Source organism: Pipistrellus hanaki (assembly GCF_964339955.1).
Source record: "Pipistrellus hanaki genome assembly, chromosome: 1".
Lineage (NCBI taxonomy): Eukaryota > Metazoa > Chordata > Mammalia > Chiroptera > Vespertilionidae > Pipistrellus > Pipistrellus hanaki.
This window is the reverse complement of record NC_140503.1, coordinates 18,886,320-18,904,791: the sequence shown is the minus strand read 5'-3', so window position 1 is coordinate 18,904,791 and position 18,472 is coordinate 18,886,320. Positions and strand designations below refer to the sequence as shown.

General features: G+C 44.3%; 1 protein-coding gene across 3 annotated transcripts in view; it reads left to right on the top strand.

Moving 5' to 3' along the window:
• Positions 1–18,472, top strand: part of ADCK1 (aarF domain containing kinase 1) — a 104,034-nt gene that overhangs the window by 16,468 nt on the left and 69,094 nt on the right. The window lies entirely within an intron of this gene.

Below are 18,472 nucleotides of genomic sequence, written 5' to 3'. Positions count from 1 at the left end.
GTAGCAGTGTCTGGCTCTTCAGGAATATTCTCTGAAAGCTGGGACTACCCTGGCCAAGTCAGGACATGTCTTCACCATTTTCCATCAATTTTTTAAACATATTTTTATTGATTTTGGAGAGGAAGAGAGAGAGAGAGAGAAAGAAACATTAATGATGAGAGAGAATAATTTTTGGCTGCCTCCTGCATGCCCCCTACTGGGGATCGCACTCCCAACCCAGGCATGTGCCCTGACCAGGAATTGAATCATGACTTCCTGGTTCATAGGTCGACACTCAATCATTGAGTAACACTCACTGGGCTAATTCTTCCATCCATTTTAACCCACATTAATGGAGCCTGCTGTGTGCCAGGTCCTGTGTGAGGCTCAGGCTCAGAAGATATAAAGGAAAATAAGACGTGTCCTCTGCTTTCCAGTTGCTCACAGTCTAGTGGGGAAGTAGAAGTGAAATCACAGCTGCAGGAGGGTTGATTTGCCTTCATTCCATCTCCGTCCCTGACAGCAACTAGCTCCTGGGCCACGAAGAGCGGGGACAGGAGCCCTGCAGGAGAGGGTCTCCTCACCCAGACGGGGGTGGGGTGCATGCCAAGGAAGGCCTCCTCCAGGGCAGTGGTGTCTGTGCCACAACTCTTTTGCATGCACGGTGTCTGTCAACCTGAGGTGGAAGCTTCTCAGTGAGCTTCTGTGCCCTCTGTGCCTCTTTTGCTGGTCATCAGGGAACATTCGCCTGAGAGCGTTCTGCCTAGAGGAGGAGGGGAATTGAATCCTTTCTCTCTTGGTGACTGGCTTTTTCAGAGTTTGTGATAATTTTTGCAGGAACATGAGCTGCATTTAATTTGCTCTGGTTGGGTCATCTCAGGACCAGGCCTCTGGAAGAGGATGAGAGACTGTGATGGAATCTAGCACGTCCTTTTTAGTTTCCTGTGTACCCAAAGCTCTCTGAGTACTGCATTGCAAAGCTGCACAACTTTCTGCAGTGGCCCAAACCCCACGGCCTTCTAAATTAGGGGAACATTCCCTGGGAGTGGGCTTTTGGGCCTTGGTGTGGTCTGGGGAGAGATCTGGGGGTTCATTCCCACCAGTGGGGACGCTGGAGAAAATCTGGCATTATCCAGCTTCTTTGTATTTCCTAGCGGACCATTCAAAGCCCTTGATTGCTGTGGACTTGTCGGTGACCTGTAGACCATGGTGAATAGCAATGTCCCATCCTGCCAGGTTTGCATATCTCTTGTCTTTTTAAAAATGTGAAATATATAATACCTAAGAAAAGGTATAAAAATAATGTAGTCATTGCCCCTGTACTCACTATGTCAGAAATAACACCTTACCCTTACAGTTGCAGTCCCCAGGTACTTCTGCCCCAACTTCAGCGTTCCTTTTACTTAACCAGACACAAGCTCAGTGTTGGTTTCGTAGTTTATCATTGCCATGTACTTCCTTGGCACGGCCAGCCATTTTTTTTTTTTTTAATATATTTTATTGATTTTATACAGAGAGGAAGGGAGAGAGATAGAGAGTTAGAAACATCGATGAGAGAGAGACATCGATCAGCTGCCTCTTGCACACCCCCTACTGGGGATATGCCCGCAACCAAGGTACATGCCCTTGACCGGAATCGAACCCGGGACCCTTCAGTCCCCAAGCCGACGCTCTATCCATTGAGCCAAACCGGTCCCGCGGCCAGCCATTTTTGTGTTTGTATGATATTCTTCATCCTGTTGACTCTTTTTCCATTACTTGGTTTTGCTCTGGGGGAAAATATCCGTGAAATTGCAGATTTGATAGGCTAGCTCTCTCTTTTTAGGGGGTCTAATGCATATGCAAATAAGCATTCTGGGTACCACCCCCATTTGCCTCTTATACCACATTAAAAAAATTTTTTTTTATTGATTTTTTACAGAGAGAAAGATAGAGGGATAGAGTTAGAAACATCAATGAGAGAGAATCATCGATCAGCTGCCTCTTGCACACTCCCTACTGGAGAGGTGCCCGCAACCAAGATACATGCCCTTGACCGGAATCGAACCTGGGACCTTTCAGTCAGCACGCCGATGCTCTATCCACTGAGCCAAACCAGTTTTGGCTTGTACCACATTTTTACACACCATCATTGGTGCCGCTCACCCTGTTTATCTCCTGGTGCTGGTCCAGGCTTGACGCTGCCTGTTGGGGTAGTGTTTGCTGCTGCTGCTCAGAGGCAGTGATCGCTTTCCAAAGGCCACAGCTGAAATGAAACAGAATAAGCCCCCGGGTTTCAGGTGATGGGAGGCCATTGTTGTGTGTGGTCTCTCTTCATCCTGTTCAGCACGAGCATCACATTAGCCGATTCCTCCTTTGCATGTGTCTGCAGTCCCCTTGCCTGCACAGGCTGCCTGGACACACAGGGTTGCCTCTTCCTGCCGCAGAGCTGCTCTCCAGCTGCCGGTCCACCTGGTTCTTGTACAGTGGGTGGAGGAGGGCAGAGCGCCCTGCTCCCCAGAGACAGTGTTGTGTCGAGGTACTGCATTGACCCACACCTACTAGGGCAAGAGCTGGAGAAACCGCAGCTGCTGCCTGTTCTTACTCGTCTCACACTATGTCTCAGACTAACCACAGCTGGCTTCCCTGTGCTGATTACGTTTCCCACTGGAAGGTCCCAAGTGGCCTCTACCTCTGCCAAGGGTAGTGAAGGGCAATGGGCTGAAGCTGTGTGATGACGGATTCAGGGTGGGCATAAACTGGGACGTCCTTACCACCAAGGTAGGTTATAGTACTGGAATGGCTTACCAAGGACAGCGGTGACATCTGTATCTGGAAGGGCAGCTTTCCCAGAACGAGAGAGATTCCGTCTGTCTGTCTGTCTGTCATGGAGGGGATTGCGGCGACTGGCTGGTGGTTCCTAACCGTTAGGCAATTAGAGTCACGAAGGAAGCCTTACAAAGTGCAGACTTCTAGACCATACACTCTAAAGATTTATTTTCCATGATCCTGGGGTGAGGCCTGGAAAACCGTATTTTTAATGGCTTCCGTTGCTAAGAACAAGTGTTTACATGGACTGAATACTAAAGGACAGGTGCTCTCTCTCTCTATTATCTTCTTGAACTTAATAGCAACTCTGTGTGGTAGATACAATTGTTATCAACCTTGTTTTTTTTTTTTAATATATTTCTCTTTATAACATATTTTATTGATATTTTTACAGAGAGGAAGGGAGAGGAACAGAGTTAGAAACAACGATCAGCTTCCTCCTGCACACCCCCAACTGGGGATGTGCTTACAACCAAGGCACATGCCCTTGATTGGAATCGAACCCGGGACCCTTCAGTCCTCAGACTGATGCTCTATCCACTGAGGCAAACAGGCCAGGGCTATCATCCCTGTTTTACAGATGAAGAAACTGAGGCAGTTTGCTTGACTTGTCTGAGGGCCCACAGCTAGTAATTAGGTATGTTTCCTGTGATTACTATAACACATAGCCACAAATCGGTGGCTGCTGACAACAGAAATGTGTTCTCTCATAATTTTGGAGCCTGGAAGTCCAAAATCAAGATGCCAGCAGGGACACACTCCTTTTGGAGGCTCCTGGGAAGGATCCTTCATTGCTGTGTCTGGCTTCTGGTGGCTCCCAGCACTCCTTGTGTCTGCACCACTCCACTCTCTGCCTCCACCTTCTCTTCTCTTTCTTATAAGGACACTTGTCCTTGGAATTAGGGCCCACCCAGCCAGTGCAGGGTGATCTCTTTAAGATTCTAAATGCCCTGCCAGTGTGGCTCAGTGGTTGAGCATTGACCTATGAACCAGGAGGTTCACGGTTCAATTCCCGTTCAGGGCACATGCCTGGTTTGTAAGGCTCAATCCCTAGTAGGGTGCATGCAGGAGGCAACAGATCAATGATTCTCTCTTGTCATTGATGTTTTTATCTCCCCCTCTCTTTTCCTCTCTGAAACCAATCATTCTAAATAATGTCACAATCACAGGTTAGGATATGGACATGTCTTTTGGGGTGCCAGCATCCAACCCACCACCAGGTCTTGGATTTATCTGCAATAGTGTGGCTCCTGAGCGGGTGCCTGTGACCACTTGACTTCCTGGCTGTCTCCTCTGGCCTGGCTGATCCTGGGTTCCTTCAGGTGAGCTGAGGTGTGGATTTCTTTGCTGTATCAGGGAGTTTGAACCCTTTGTCAAGCCTTGAGAAACCACTGATTTCTGCCATCTCTCTCCCATCCTCTCAGCCCTCGCCAGTTCTCCCAAAGCCCTTTGATCTCCCGAATTCTTACAACTTCCTGTGCTCAGAAGGATGGGCCACAGGGGCCATAAGGCCAGACTCATCCGGGTCTGGCCAAGCTGCATTTCTCTTGCCTTGCTAGTCCTGTCTCCAAGATGGGAATCGCTGGAGTAGCAAGTATGGAGGGAAGGCCATGGTATACCTAATAAAGTTGATGGAAAGCGCTGTGCAGCCGTAAGGGTGAGCGAGGCTCTTGTTAATAACAGTAATAATCGAATAGCCGGTTCTTGATTTCCTACTTCTTACTGTCTTGGCCCCAAGCAGCTATTTTCTAACAAATTAAAATCTACTCAGCTTCCTTTCTGTCCCTGAGTAAAACTACTCTCAAAGCTCTTGCTGGCGACGGCAAGCCTTTTTAATAGACTTTTCCTTGTAGAACCGTGAGACATATGTCCAATTAGCAGAATAACTTCCCTTAAATATACAAATAAACTGTTGACTGATAGTGGCGGGACATATGTGAGGCTAATTTAAGGCGGCGTGGTTCAGGATCTGGGGTACCGCCCCCTCCCCCAGTCTGTTTCCAGGCCTCTCCTTCCCTGCCGTTTCTTGCTAATGGGACAGAGCTTCATGCCCACATGCTAGAGGAGGAAGAGGGGCATCTCTGTGCTATTCCCCGTCACAGCACCAAGTACCTAAGCCACTCATTCATGTGAACAATTGTTCAGTTAATATTCAGTGAGCACCCACCACACCACTTGTCAGGCACTGTGTGAGGTGCTGGGTATGTAATGGCCTATTTTTTTTTTTAATTGAGTTTTTTTTTTTTACAGAGAGGAAGAGAGAGGGATAGAGAGTTAGAAACATCGACCAGCTGCCTCCTGCATACCCCCCACCGGGTACATGCCCGCAACCAAGGTACATGCCCCTGACCAGAACCGAACTGGGGACCCTTCAGTCTGCAGGCCAACGCTCCATCCACCGAGCCAAACCGGTTTTGGCTAATGGCCTATTCTGGAGGGGACCAGAGATAACTATCAGTTGATGGAACCCAGAGCGTCCACTCTAGGAGGCCAAGGACTCAATCTGATTGCTTGCTGCTTTATCCACGACACTTGGAACAGCACTGGGCACACACGCCAGGCTCACTAAGTACTTGGTAGAGGATCAGGGAGGTTAGTAAACAAGATAATGTCAGCTCTTGCTGAGTGCCCTAAAAGAGATAAAATGTGGTCATGGGATAAAAAGTGACTGAAGACTGGTTGGGAGAGGGCTCTCTGATGGGGGCTTTTCAGTTGAAATTGGAAAGTGAAGCAAGAACCAGCAAGAAAAGAGCCTAGGGCAGACTGTTAGAGGAAGAGGCAGGGGTGGGGGTGGGGGGCTACATAATTTTCAGGGCCCACTGCAAAAGCAAAATGTGGGCCACTGGGGGTGGGTAAATCAGCATCACCTTCCTGTGGCCCTGCATCCTAACCTGCAGGGGTCCCTCAGCAGATGGCAACCTCTGTGCTGGGACATGCTTGGAACCAGGATGGGGGTGGGTGAGAGGTTTCTTGCCAAGTTTCCTGTTGAACTTGTGGGGGTGATGAGGGTCTGAAATAGGGAGAATTGCTCAAGGCAATTCCCTAGCCTGAGAATCCTTTGACTGTTTACAAATTTTACCTTTGCTTTGTCTGTTTGCATTGCTAAAGGGAAAAATGTGTATTCAAATAAATAAAGGCGGACCAGGCCAGAGGACCTGGCCCCCCAGGCCTTCTAAACTCAGATTTCTTGTATAGCATTTTCATTTGTTCATTGGCCCCTCCTTCAGATCCTGAATCCTGCTGCGAAGGTCATGGCAACTGGGTTCACCTAGATAATCTGAGATAACCTCTCTATCCCAAGGTCAGCTGATTAGCAACCTTAATTTCATCTGTAATCTTAATTCCCTTTTGCCAGTAAAATAAATAAAATACAGGTTCTGTGTCATGGCCATCTTTGTTGGAGGGGGAAGTTGGCATTATTCGGCCTTCCATATTAAATCACCAGTATGGGGCTCAGTGTGGCCTCACATGCCCATGAAGCTGGTCCTGGGAAAAGGAAATTGCAAGCCTTAAATCCCTGAGATGGGAATCCTTGGCTTGTTCACAGACCCAAAAGGACGCTAGCCTGATGGAGTAGGGTGAATGACAGGCTATGTGGTACAAAATGAGATGGGAGAGGCTGACTCAGGTTGAGAACACAGGAACAATGAAGAGTTAGGGACAGCAGGCTGTGATCTACCTTTTAATCTTTTTTTTTTTTTTTTTTTTTTAAAATATATTTTTATTGATTTCAGAGAGGAAGGGAGAGAAAGAGAGAGAGAAACATCAATGATGAGAGAGAATCATTGATTGGCTGTCTCCTGTATGCCCCCTACTGGGGATTGAGTCCGAAACCCAGGCATGTGCCCTTGACCAGAATCGAACCTGGGTCCCTTCAGTCCACAGGCCGATGCTCTATCCACTGAGCCAAACAGGGTATGGCTGCCTTTGAATCTTAAAAATATATATATAAATGAAAAATTTCAGATGCAATTAAAAAGTGGAGAGAATAATATAAAAAGCCATATACCTGGCACCTAGATCTAAAAGATGTTGCTGTAATTAATGCTGAAGAATTTTAAATAATAGAAATCATGGCTTTTCTCCTGTCGTTTCCCTGTGTATCTCTAACAACGGGTGTTTTCCTAAGTATTCATGTCATTATCACCATGAACAAGAAAGTGGAGGTGACCACGTGTCACATAATGAAATTAACAGTTTTTTTTTTTTTTTTTTTTTTTTTTTTTTTAACGTCATCTAATTCCTATGCATGTTCAGTTCCCCAAATGCCCTGCCTGTTGATCTTCACATTGCATCTGAGCTTTGTACCTATTCCCTCTCAGCATCAGGCCTCTTTCTCTGAATCTTGCTGAGTTTTGTTTTGTGTTCCTTCCCACCAGCCCCCAACATCTCCAGGCTGGGAGGAAGTGAAAGACACTCCTGTTCCACACCCAGGCCCATGGCCTGGACAGAAATGATGGGGAAGGGAAGAGAAGGAGAAGGAAAGGAAGGGATGGAAAAGGAAGGGAAGGGAAGGGAAGGAAAGGGAAGGGAAGGGAAGAGGACTGACTGCATATTATTCTGCTTATGGACCAACACTGGTTTTTCTTGTCTGTAATTGTCATTCTAGAAGTGCCATCATTCTTCCAACCGCTGAGTAACTGTTGAGAACAAATTAATTATATATCTTCTCAGTATGTATGATTAAGGGGCACACGGAGGGAAGGGTTCTCTTTAGTTTTTCTGGCAACGAGGCTCCCAAATGGATGCTTTCCAGACTGAAGCGTGCGTGTCCTGGGCTCCTGTAGGCATCTGGGTTTGTCTGAACAGTGGCAGGCAGAGTCACAAGTTGCCAGTAATATTATTAATCTCTTACATTTTCAGCATGTGCGCTGTTTGCTGAGGGCTTGCACACTCACGTCAGCTCACTCGTTGGGATTTCAGGGATGCTGGAATAACTTTCTTTCCTTAATACCTCCCTAAATCATTGCTTATGCTTGTAATTCCATCCATTAGAGATTAATTCCTTTGGCCTAAAACTTGTTCCCTATCAAAATACACGTATTCTTGGCAGCTGTGTGGCATGTTTTATTCATTAAGCTTTCTCAGCCATTAGCAGCTGCCCTCCCCAGATGCCCCCTCCTGCAACTTGCTTTTTGCATGGCCTTCTCTGAAACAGAACCTATATTTTGGAAACTATCCCATTCCACAGAATTCTACTCTCAGTTGTGGAGGCTGGAAAAATAGGCAGGTTCTAGAAACTCCTGCCAAAGTGACGACAGAAAACAAGTTCCTGCGTTACCACCTCTAGGAAGTATTTGCGTTTGAACTCAAGTTTTCTGGATACCCAGTGCTTAATGCACAGCAACCTGCACCCCTTCATTCTGTCCTGCCTTACACTTAGCTCTCTCTTTTATTGGGCTCCCTGATTGAGGCAGAGGCGAAAGAGGGTCCTGGCTGGACCACCTTGAGAGAAGATCCAGTTTTTATAACTCAGATTGGGCATTGGCTTGGAGTGGTGTTCACTGTGGGTAGCAATGAAAGTGGAGTGGGCCACATGTAACATAATGTCCATTTTGCAGAAGCAAGACTGAGGTGTCAGGACAATCCCAGTTGGAGTGGGGCTAGAATGAAAATGTCTTTAAGAAGCTCAGTAAACACAGTTGTAGATTATTAGGGTCAGAAGACACCCTAGAAACAATCTAACTCTGGACAAGCAAGCATATTTCATTTGCCAACTCGGATTGATAAGTAGTGGTTATCTTAGTGCAGAGTGGAGAATAAGTGAGTCTTCACCTGGGCTCAGTGACTGCATGTTGTGGTAGATTAGTGATGTCTGATGTGTGGTCATAGAGGAGAGACACAATGCCTCATGGTCTGTGGTCTTGTCCAGAGTTTGCAGTGAGAGGCCTTATGCCTCCTGGGCCTCCCTCTTTTCCTTCTCCCAGTGGTTCTCTGATCTTAGTTTATTTGTGCAACTGGTGCTTTCCAGGCCTCTGTATGTTCATGAATTTGTTCCTAATCTCCATGCTGTTAGCTGGCTTATTGGAACTGCTCCTGGGAGGCCAGACATGGCCAGGCACCATGGCGGTCCTTTGGCCCAGCTATTGGATATAGCTGAGGCTCAGCTCGGGCAGGAGGGGGGTTGTGAGTGTGTAGGGAGGGCAACACGGTGGGCCCATAGCAAGCACTGGCTGCCTGGATTTTGTTTTCTTTTAGTTCATGAGGAATGCTTAACAGTGTGTTTGGAGGGGCAGCAGCTTTTAGTAGAAAGGGACAGGTTTTGGAACTGAAGATAATGACTCAAACCCTGTATCTACTCCTTATTGGCCGAATAACCCTGGCAAGGCCCCTAACTTTTTGGAGCCTCAATTCCTGCATCTGTGCAATGGGGAGAACCAACTCAAGGCTCTTACCTGGATCAGGTGAGATAATGTGTGTCCAAGGTTTCATGCACTGTAAGTGACTGTGAATTTACTACTGAGGACCATTATCACAGTGTCTGATGAGCAAGAGTTGTTCCCAGCAGCTTATATCGTATGCTGGTACAGTGAGCCAACAATTCAAATAGAAACTAGTGATTATGGAGAAGAGTATGTGAAAATTACAAATCAGGGACCTATTTATACTTGTATTGTGCTGACAAGTCATTTGGCAACTTAAGTTTGATTCTCATTTTAATATGAAATTATTAACTGAGCTTGAGTGTTAGTAAAACGTAAGATGATAGGAAACACATGTACGTGGGCATTTACAGCCTTTATCATCTATTAATGAACACATATAAATTGAATGAAGACAGGAATCTTTTGTTTAAAAGATTCAAGATGGATATTTATATAAAATGTGTCTAAAATAGTATAATTGATTTTAAAATAAACAGTTTATATATTCTGGAATTAGATAGTGGTGTAGTCACACAACTTAGTGAATGTAGTAACCACTATTGAATTGTACATTAAAAAGTGGTAAATTTTATGGTATGTGAATTATATATCCATTTAAAAAATATTTTATTGATTTTTTACAGTGAGGAAGAGAGAGGGATAGAAAGTTAGAAACATCGATGAGAGAAAAACATCAATCAGCTGCCTCTTGCACACCCTCTACTGGGGGTGTGCCCACAACAATGTACATGCCCTTGACTGGAATCGAACCTGGTATCTTTCAGTCTGCAGGCCGATGCTGTATCCACTGAGCCAAACCGGTTTTGGCTATATATCCATTTTAAAAATAAAAAATAACTAAAGCAATAACTTTATTATAAAAAATTTAGAGTTAAGAAAAAATTACCTAGCCTTTTACCAGTACAAACAGTATGATTTTTAAATACTCTCTTCTAACCCTTTTGTATTATATCAATAACTAGAGGCCCAGTGCATGAAATTCATGCATGGGGGGCAAGGGAGGGCCTTATCCCTCAGCCCAGCCTGCACCCTCTCCAATCTGGGATCCCGGTGGGATTGGGCCTAAATGGGCAGTTGGACATTCCTCTCTCAATCTAGGACTGCTGGCTTCCAACTGCTCACTTGCCTGCCTTCCTGATTGACCCTAACTGCTTCTGCCTACCAGCCTGATCACCCCCTAACCACTCCCTTGCCAGCCTGACTGATGCCTAACTGCTCCCTTGTCAGCCTGTTTGCCCCTAACTGCCCTCCCCTGCAGGCTAGGTCCCCCCAAATGCTCTCCCCTGCAGTCCTGGGTTCCACCTCTCCCCGCAACTTCCCTTCCCTGAAGGCCAGTCACCCCAACTTCCCTCTTCTGCTGGCCTGGTCTCCCTTATCTGCCCTCCCTTGCAGGCTTGATTGCCACCAACTGCCCTCCCTTGCAGGCCTGGTCCCTTCCAAATGCCTTTCCCTGCTGGCCTGATTGCCCACAACTGCCCTCTCTTGGAGGCCTGGTCCCTCTCAACTTCTCTCTCTTGCTGGCCATCTTGTGGTGGCCATCTTGTGTCTACATGGGGTCAGGATCTTTGACCACATGGGGTGCAACCATTTTGTGTGTTGGAGTGATGGTCAATTTGAATATTACTCTTTTTATTAGACAGGATAGAGGCCTGGTGCATGGGTGCAGACCAGCTGGTTGGCCCTGAAGGGTGTCCCAGATCAGGGTGGGAGTTCCCTTGGAGCGTGAGGTGGCCTGGGCGTGGCTGTTTTCAGGCAGGCCACACCCCCCGGCAACCCAAATGGAGACCCTGGTATCTGGGGTTTATTTATCTTCTATAATTGAAACTTTGTAGCCTGGAGCAGAGCAAGCCTCCTGCTCTCTCTGGCTCTGTGGCTGCCGCCATTTCTGTTGGAATTTATTTATCTTCTATAATTGAAACTTTGTATCCTTGAGTGGAGGCCTGGGCCCACCAGGGTGTGTGGAAAGCTTGGCTTCCTCCATTGCCAGGGAAACCCAAGCCTTCTCCCTGCTCGCTCTGTGGCCACAGCCATCTTGGTTGGGGTTAATTTGCATACTCTTATTGGCTTGTGGGTGTGGCTGGTGGGCATGGCTGGTGGGTATAGCGGAGTGATGGTTAATTTGCATATTACCCTTTTATTAGGTAGGATATTCTATTAATATAATGAACTGTTTTTCTCATTTACTGTGTTATTCTTAGCATTTTTACATGTTGTTATATAGTGTTCATTCAAAATGGCTACCTAGCCAAAACCGGTTTGGCTCAGTGGATAGAGCATCAGCCTGCAGACTGAGGGGTCCCAGGTTCGATTCCATTCAAGGGCATGTACCTTGGTTGCGGGCACATCCCCAGTCCGGGGTGTGCAAGTTGATCGATGACTCTCTCTCATTGATGTTTCTAACTCTATCTCTCTCCTTTCCTCTCTGTAAAAAATCAATAAAATATATTTAAAAAAAAGATAAAATGGCTACCTAATATGCCATTGTATAACTGTTACACAATTTACTTAACTATTCTCTTTTTCATGCATTGGATTATTTTTTTAGGAGAAATTTCTAAATGATAGATTTTATTTATATATATGAAAAGGAAGACAAACTGCAGACTGGGAGAAAATATTTTCAAGTCATATATTAAATAAAGTACTCGTATATGGAATTTTTAAAGAATTCCTACAACTTAATAATAAGAAACCAAACAATTCATTAAAAAATGGACAAAGGTTTGGGTAGACATTTCACTAAAGAAAATATAAAGATGGCAAATAAGCACATGAAAATATGCTCAACATCATTACTCTTAGGGAAACATAAGTTTAAACCATAATGAAGTAACATTACACATGCATTAGAATGACTAAAATGAAAAAGACTTACTATATAAACATTGGGAGGATGTGGAGAAACTCGCTACTCTGTTGATTTGAATTTAAAAATGGTACAGCCACTTCACAGAATTATTTAATTTCTTGAAAAGTTAAACATACCTATCAAACAGTTTGACCATCACATTCCTAAGTATTTACTCACGAGAAATGAAAGCATATGTTCCTGTACATGAATGTTTATAACAGTTTTATTTATACTTAACAGATAAATACATGAATTGTGATAGAGTCATACAATGGAATACTACTCAGTAAGGAAAAAATATTCCATTTTATCTCTTTGTTTTGGCTTATGAGTTATAATTACTTTTGTTATTTTAGTGGTTATCTTAGTTTATAGGATACAGTTTTTATTTGTCACTGTATACATTCAAATGACATTATACTACTTCACAGAATATAAGAATTTTAGAATATTATACTTTCTTCCAGCCTTTATGATGCAATACATTTTGCTTTTATATGTATTATAAACTCTACATTACATTGTTTTATTTTTGTTTAAGTGATTACCTTTAAAAAGACAGAATATTAAAAATAACTCTTGTATAGTTACCCATGTGTGATGTTAGTGGGTAGATGGTATTTACAACTGTTATCCTGAATGAGATCCCTGAGGGAATATACCTAGAATATTGCATATATCATGTTGTTTTCCCCCTGTATTTTTTGGTCCTTTGATATCTGGGGCCCTTGTTGACACTGGAGGAACTGATTCATAGAGATAGCAAGCACTTCACCTGGAAGCATGCCTTTCAGAGGCACACCCATCAGTTCAGAGCCCATGCCACCAACCACCTCCTTTTTTGAGCAGTTATTCTCTGGGACACTGTTCACCTGCCCCACTTACGCCAGGACCAGGTACCAAACAATGAGGGACATGCCCTGTCCTCTAGGCCTATTGCAGGTTTTTAATCTTGTCAATCCTAAGCTTGCTTACTCTCCCTCACCTATTCTTTCCCATGGCATTTACAATAAAAGCTCTTGCCCACATTTTCTCCTCCCTCCCGGTACTCTCAGCCAACCCTATTGCTTCCCCGTGTTGCCCTGCATGGCCTGCTGCTGGGAACTGTGAGTGAAACTTCTTCCTTTGTGACTGTGTCTGTCTTGCTGTATCTCATTAAAACAAGTCCTCGGTGCCCTTACAACAGTACAGCAGTGCCGACCCTGGCTGCCTGGAGTACCTCATTTAACTTTCCCAGGAACACTATGGATATAGCTGAGAAGAGAGATAGAGGACACTCCGAGGAGTGGTCAAGTCTCCTTCAAAACATTTAGAAACTGCAACCTATTCCTCCGTTCCCCTAAGACATGATGAATTTTATTTTGTTTCCTAAATGACAATTTAAAGCAAAGGGTGACATCAGAAAAGAGACCTTCCAGGCAATCCTGGACTGATTTCTTGGCATGAGGGGGGAGTTGCAATTCCATGTTCATGATGAAAACACACATGTGGATCACAGTGTCCTATAATATTAGGGAGGAGGTGCTGGAGTCCTCCCTCTGCACCAAAGTCTGCGTGGGAGCGTCTTGTACATTTAAGGCCGAAGGGAAAAAAAAAAAAATCAGATGGACTTTTCTGTTTCCAGAAGATGTTGAAGAAGGAATGATTAAAAAAAATGGTCTCCCCCATTATTGATATAATATACATTAATTTAAAGAAATTTGGAAAGTACTGAAAAACCTATAAAGAAGGAAAAATACTCATGTAATCTCACAGCCCAGAGATGCCACTGTTATTAATATATCAAGTGTATTTCCTTTGGGTCTTGAGTTTTTGACTAGAAGAATGAATCAAAGGTCCTTGTCTGTTTTGGGATCTGTCACCTTCTCCTTCACTGACTCTTCCTGTATTTGTATATATGTGTGTCTGACTGTCTCTTTCCGCTCTGTTCACACTCATCCCTAAATCCCATTGGGGATATCGCCCCATTCTGATGGGGAGCCCCGTTGATTCATTCTGACTTTGGTAACTTTCTGCCAAGGTTGGGGGCCGAGACCCTTGCTCTTGGGATTTAGACACAAGTCAAGAATTGCCCTCCTTAGGCCCTGGCTCTATCCCTCCCAATCAATAACTAATCAACAGTGAGTTGATCTTATTAGCTATTCACTGCCCCCTCCCAAACCCCAAACCAAGTTGACTAATGAGAGTGTTTTTAATTAATGTAAGGCAGATTAAAACTCATTACAGCAAGGTTATTGGTAATGAGATAATCATAAGGCAAGTTATTGAGCTGGGAGTAAAAATGAAGCTGGAGGAGGGGCAGGGAGACCATACCAGCTGTTTCTGCCATTTTTGGGGCAGAGATGGGTGGGGGAGTGGGAGGATACGCTGCAGTGACACACCCAAACCAGTCAGTGAACCAGGTGCTGGGTAAGGGCAGCATCAGCTCTAATGAGCAAAGGGTGGTCAGTATTAGGGTAGTAGCAGAAGTAGGGAGATCTTGGGAAGAGAACCTGAAATTGGTGTATTTAGAATAGGCCTTAATAGCTACTCTTATGCACGGATGCTTTACAATTTAGATGACACAGCTTGAAATTAACTATTATTTCTGTCTATTAGATTGTGGTCCAGACTTGTTCAACTGAATGAAGTATAGAGAATAGATGGGCCTCAAGTTATTATTATTTTTTTAATTTCATCTTTCAAGGAAGATTGATTCCTTTCCTCCCTGCCCCCCCCCCCCCGTCTCTTTTCTTTATTCATCTATTGAGCACTGATTATATATACGTGAGCCCTGTGTTAAGCTTTTTTTTTTTTAATATATATTTTTATGGATTTTTTTACAGAGAGGAGGAGAGAGGGATAGAGAGCTAGAAATGTCGATGAGAGAGAAACATCGACCAGCTGCCTCTTGCACACCCCCCACCGGGGATGTGCCTGCAACCAATGTACATGCCCTTGACCGGAATCGAACCTGGGACCTTTCAGTCCGCAGACCGACGCTCTACCACTGAGCCAAACCAGTTTCGGCTGTGTAAAGCTTTTTTATTCATTGCTTCATTTGGTCAACCCAGTTATCATGTTTCTCTTTTATTGATGAGAAAACTGAGGCTCCAAGGTTTAGTAACTTGGCCCTAGTTATATTGCAAGTCAGTAGGAAATCAGGATTTGAACCCAGGTCTTTTTTATTCCATAGCCAAAACTATTACTCATTATATTTTATGATCCCCCTCTTCTTGTATTCAAGACCAGCTCCTGCTTGCATTGGACTTTTATACCGCCTGTACTTGATTCAAGTTCCACGGCCACCCTGGTGACCTCTCCAGCACCCATCAGATCTGGGAGAGCTCGGCAGTACCTTTCCTGCCTGCCCTTGGTGATTTAGTTTCATGGGTGCATGTGCATCTCTTGGTCTACATTGTAAACCCTTGGCCCATGAGGACCCTGGTTGTACTTCCTTGCCTCCCCACAATGCTTGTACACAGAGAAATTCAATTGATGCCTCTTCTTGGAGCACACCAAATGATTCACCAACTACTGGCTCTGGGACCTGGGGAATGTCACTGAACCTCTCTGGGATTATTTTTTCATCCTTAAAGATACACATTAAGGTCATTTTACAGAGATATTATACAGATTTAAAAATGATAACCACCACCACAGCCTACATTTGAATGTTTACTGTGGGCCAGAAATAGTACTTAGAAGGGGCACTAAATAAATGATTATCCCAGTGTTGGCGAGGATGTGGAGAAAAGGGAAATCTTGTGCACTGTTGGTAGGAATGTAAATTGGTGCAACTGCTATGGAAAACATTATGGAGGTTCCTAAAAAAAATTTAAAATAGAACTACCTATGACCCAGCAATTTTATTTCTTGGTATTTATATGAAGAAAATGAAAACTCTAATTTGAAAAGATGTAGGCATCCCCATGTTCATTGCAGGATTATTTATAATAGCCAAGATATAGAAACCACCTAAGTGTCCATGGATGGATAAATGGTTAAAGAAAATGTGGTACATAAACACAATGGAATATTACTCAGCCATAAAAAAGAATGAAATCTTGCCATTTGCACTAACATGGATGGTGAGGGCATTATACTAAGTGAAATAAGTCAGACACAGAGAGACAAATTCTCTCTTTTATGTGTAGAACCAAAACAAAACAAAACAAAACAAAACAAAACAAAACATAACAAAACCAAGCTTACAGATACAGAGAACAACTTGGAAGTTGCAAGAGGCAATGATAGGAGAGATGGGTAACTTTTTTTTTTTTTTTTTTTTTTTTTTAGTTTAAACGAATAATAATTTTAAAAATGATTATTTATTTATTATAGTTGTTACTAATTTATAAACCTGAGCTGTTCAATATGGTAGCCACTAGCCACGTGTGGCAATTTTAATGTAAATGATTTAAATTTGAATCAAGTGAAAAATTCAGTTCCTCAGTTGTACTAGCCACATTATAAGTGCTCAGTGGCCACTGAGGCCATGGAGCTACTGGCCACATATTGGACAGTGCAGGCACAGAACACCTGCATCATTGCAGAAAGTTCTGTTGGACAGAACTGTTATAAACTGACTTTTGTTTACCTGCATGTCCCTCTTGGTATGAATGCCTGTGTAAGTGCTCAGAGAGATGCGTAGTTTGAAGGGTATGCAGAGGTCGGGAGACCCTGGAAGCTGTGCCTCTCACTGAGCACACTTACATGGTGATGGACCGGATCTTGCGTAGGAAAGAATGCCTGTATGTTTCCTGCTCCCAGCAGGCTTAGCTCTTTAAGGTACCAAATTAAATGATGCCAAAAGTGGGGGTTTGCACTGAGCCAGTAGTTTCTTAAAATGCTGAGTGGTACCTGCCTTCTGATCCCAAAGGACAGTGAAGCTGCAGGAGCCGGATCTGGAAAGGACCCTGGAGAGCAGAGGGCCTGCTCTGGTTCTCAGAATGGTGTCATTTGGCCTTAAAAGAGCATTTTAATTTTTTGGTGAGTGGCAGTGTCCCTCACCCTCATGTGACTGTGTGTGTTTATTTAGAAGCTGGTTGGAGGTGATTTTGGGGCCTCTTTAGTTGAAATATGAGTAGCAAGTAGATGCTGACTCATTTCCATGGATGATGGCTTTGTGAGTGTCTGACCTATAGTCCCCATCAACCCACACTATGACACATGCAGGGCTTGCCCTGAGGTATACAGAGCATACAGGGGACACACATGATTTACCCTAATGGCGGATGTGCCAAGTATCTGGTGAGTCAGTAGACTGGCCTTCCTGGGCTTGTGTCACCAGAGATGGCAGAGATGGCCCACGCAGAGCATTACCTAGACACCTTCCTGAAGGTGACCATCACTTTGTGCCAAGAGACACCCTACCTGAGACTCTTATGCCACAGATGAAGGGGAGCAGAACCCTGGTTCTATTCCCTGGTGGGAAGCCTTGCAGGGTGACACTGTTGTTTTCTGAGGGTTACCAAAGGCAGACAAATGCAGATGTGCATTGTCAAAAGAAAATGGTAAAAGTGTTCAATATACGCGCACATGTACACAAACACACATACATGCCTGCACACAAATACACACGCGCGCACACACACATGCACTCACCCCCTTACATACAAACCCACACACATGCACACAAATACCCACACCATACACATGAATACACACACACACATGCATGTGATTATGTTCTCTCATTCTGAAATGCCCTTCTTTTTTACCCTAATCTATTCAAATTCAATTTCAGGGGCTAACCTTTTATATACGCCAGAGTGTAGTCATGCCAATAATTTGAATGGGGAAAATTTAATAAAAAGGATCATTAACTAGTGAGAGGTAATTTACTCCTAAAAGGAGTAAATGGAGATTCTAAGGGTACAGAAGTAGCAAACGCACAGAGCAGCTGCTCCCGCTAGGGTCAAGGGTAGTGAACCAGGACAAAACTGAAGACTCAGCCCTGGGCTTCCCACCTGCAAGACTGCACTGCCTGGGTGGTGAGGAGATGTGGTGGGGGAAGCCTGCCTGGTGGTGGAGAAATATATTTTATTGATTTTTTTTACAGAGAGGAAGAGAGAGGGATAGAGAGTTAGAAACATTGATGAGAGAGAATCATCGATCAGCTGCCTCTTGCACAGCCCCCACTGGGGATGTGCCCACAACCAAGGTATATGCCCTTGACCGGAATCGAACCTGGGACCTTTCAGTCTGCAGGACGACGCTCTATCCATTGAGCCAAACCAGTTTCAGCAGTGACTATGTTTTATAAATTGTAGGACCCCATATGGATAGTATTATTAATATGTCTGAGGTTTGGGTGGTGATGTACCTTTGAATGAATCATTAGTAGATGAGATTTGGTTAAAAGCCTCGAACAAACACTCATTTCTGAGGCAGTGGGGTCCAGACCAGGTAAGTTTGATGGAAAGGAGATCAGAAGCATCGGCCATATGCGAAGGCCAGCCTTGGT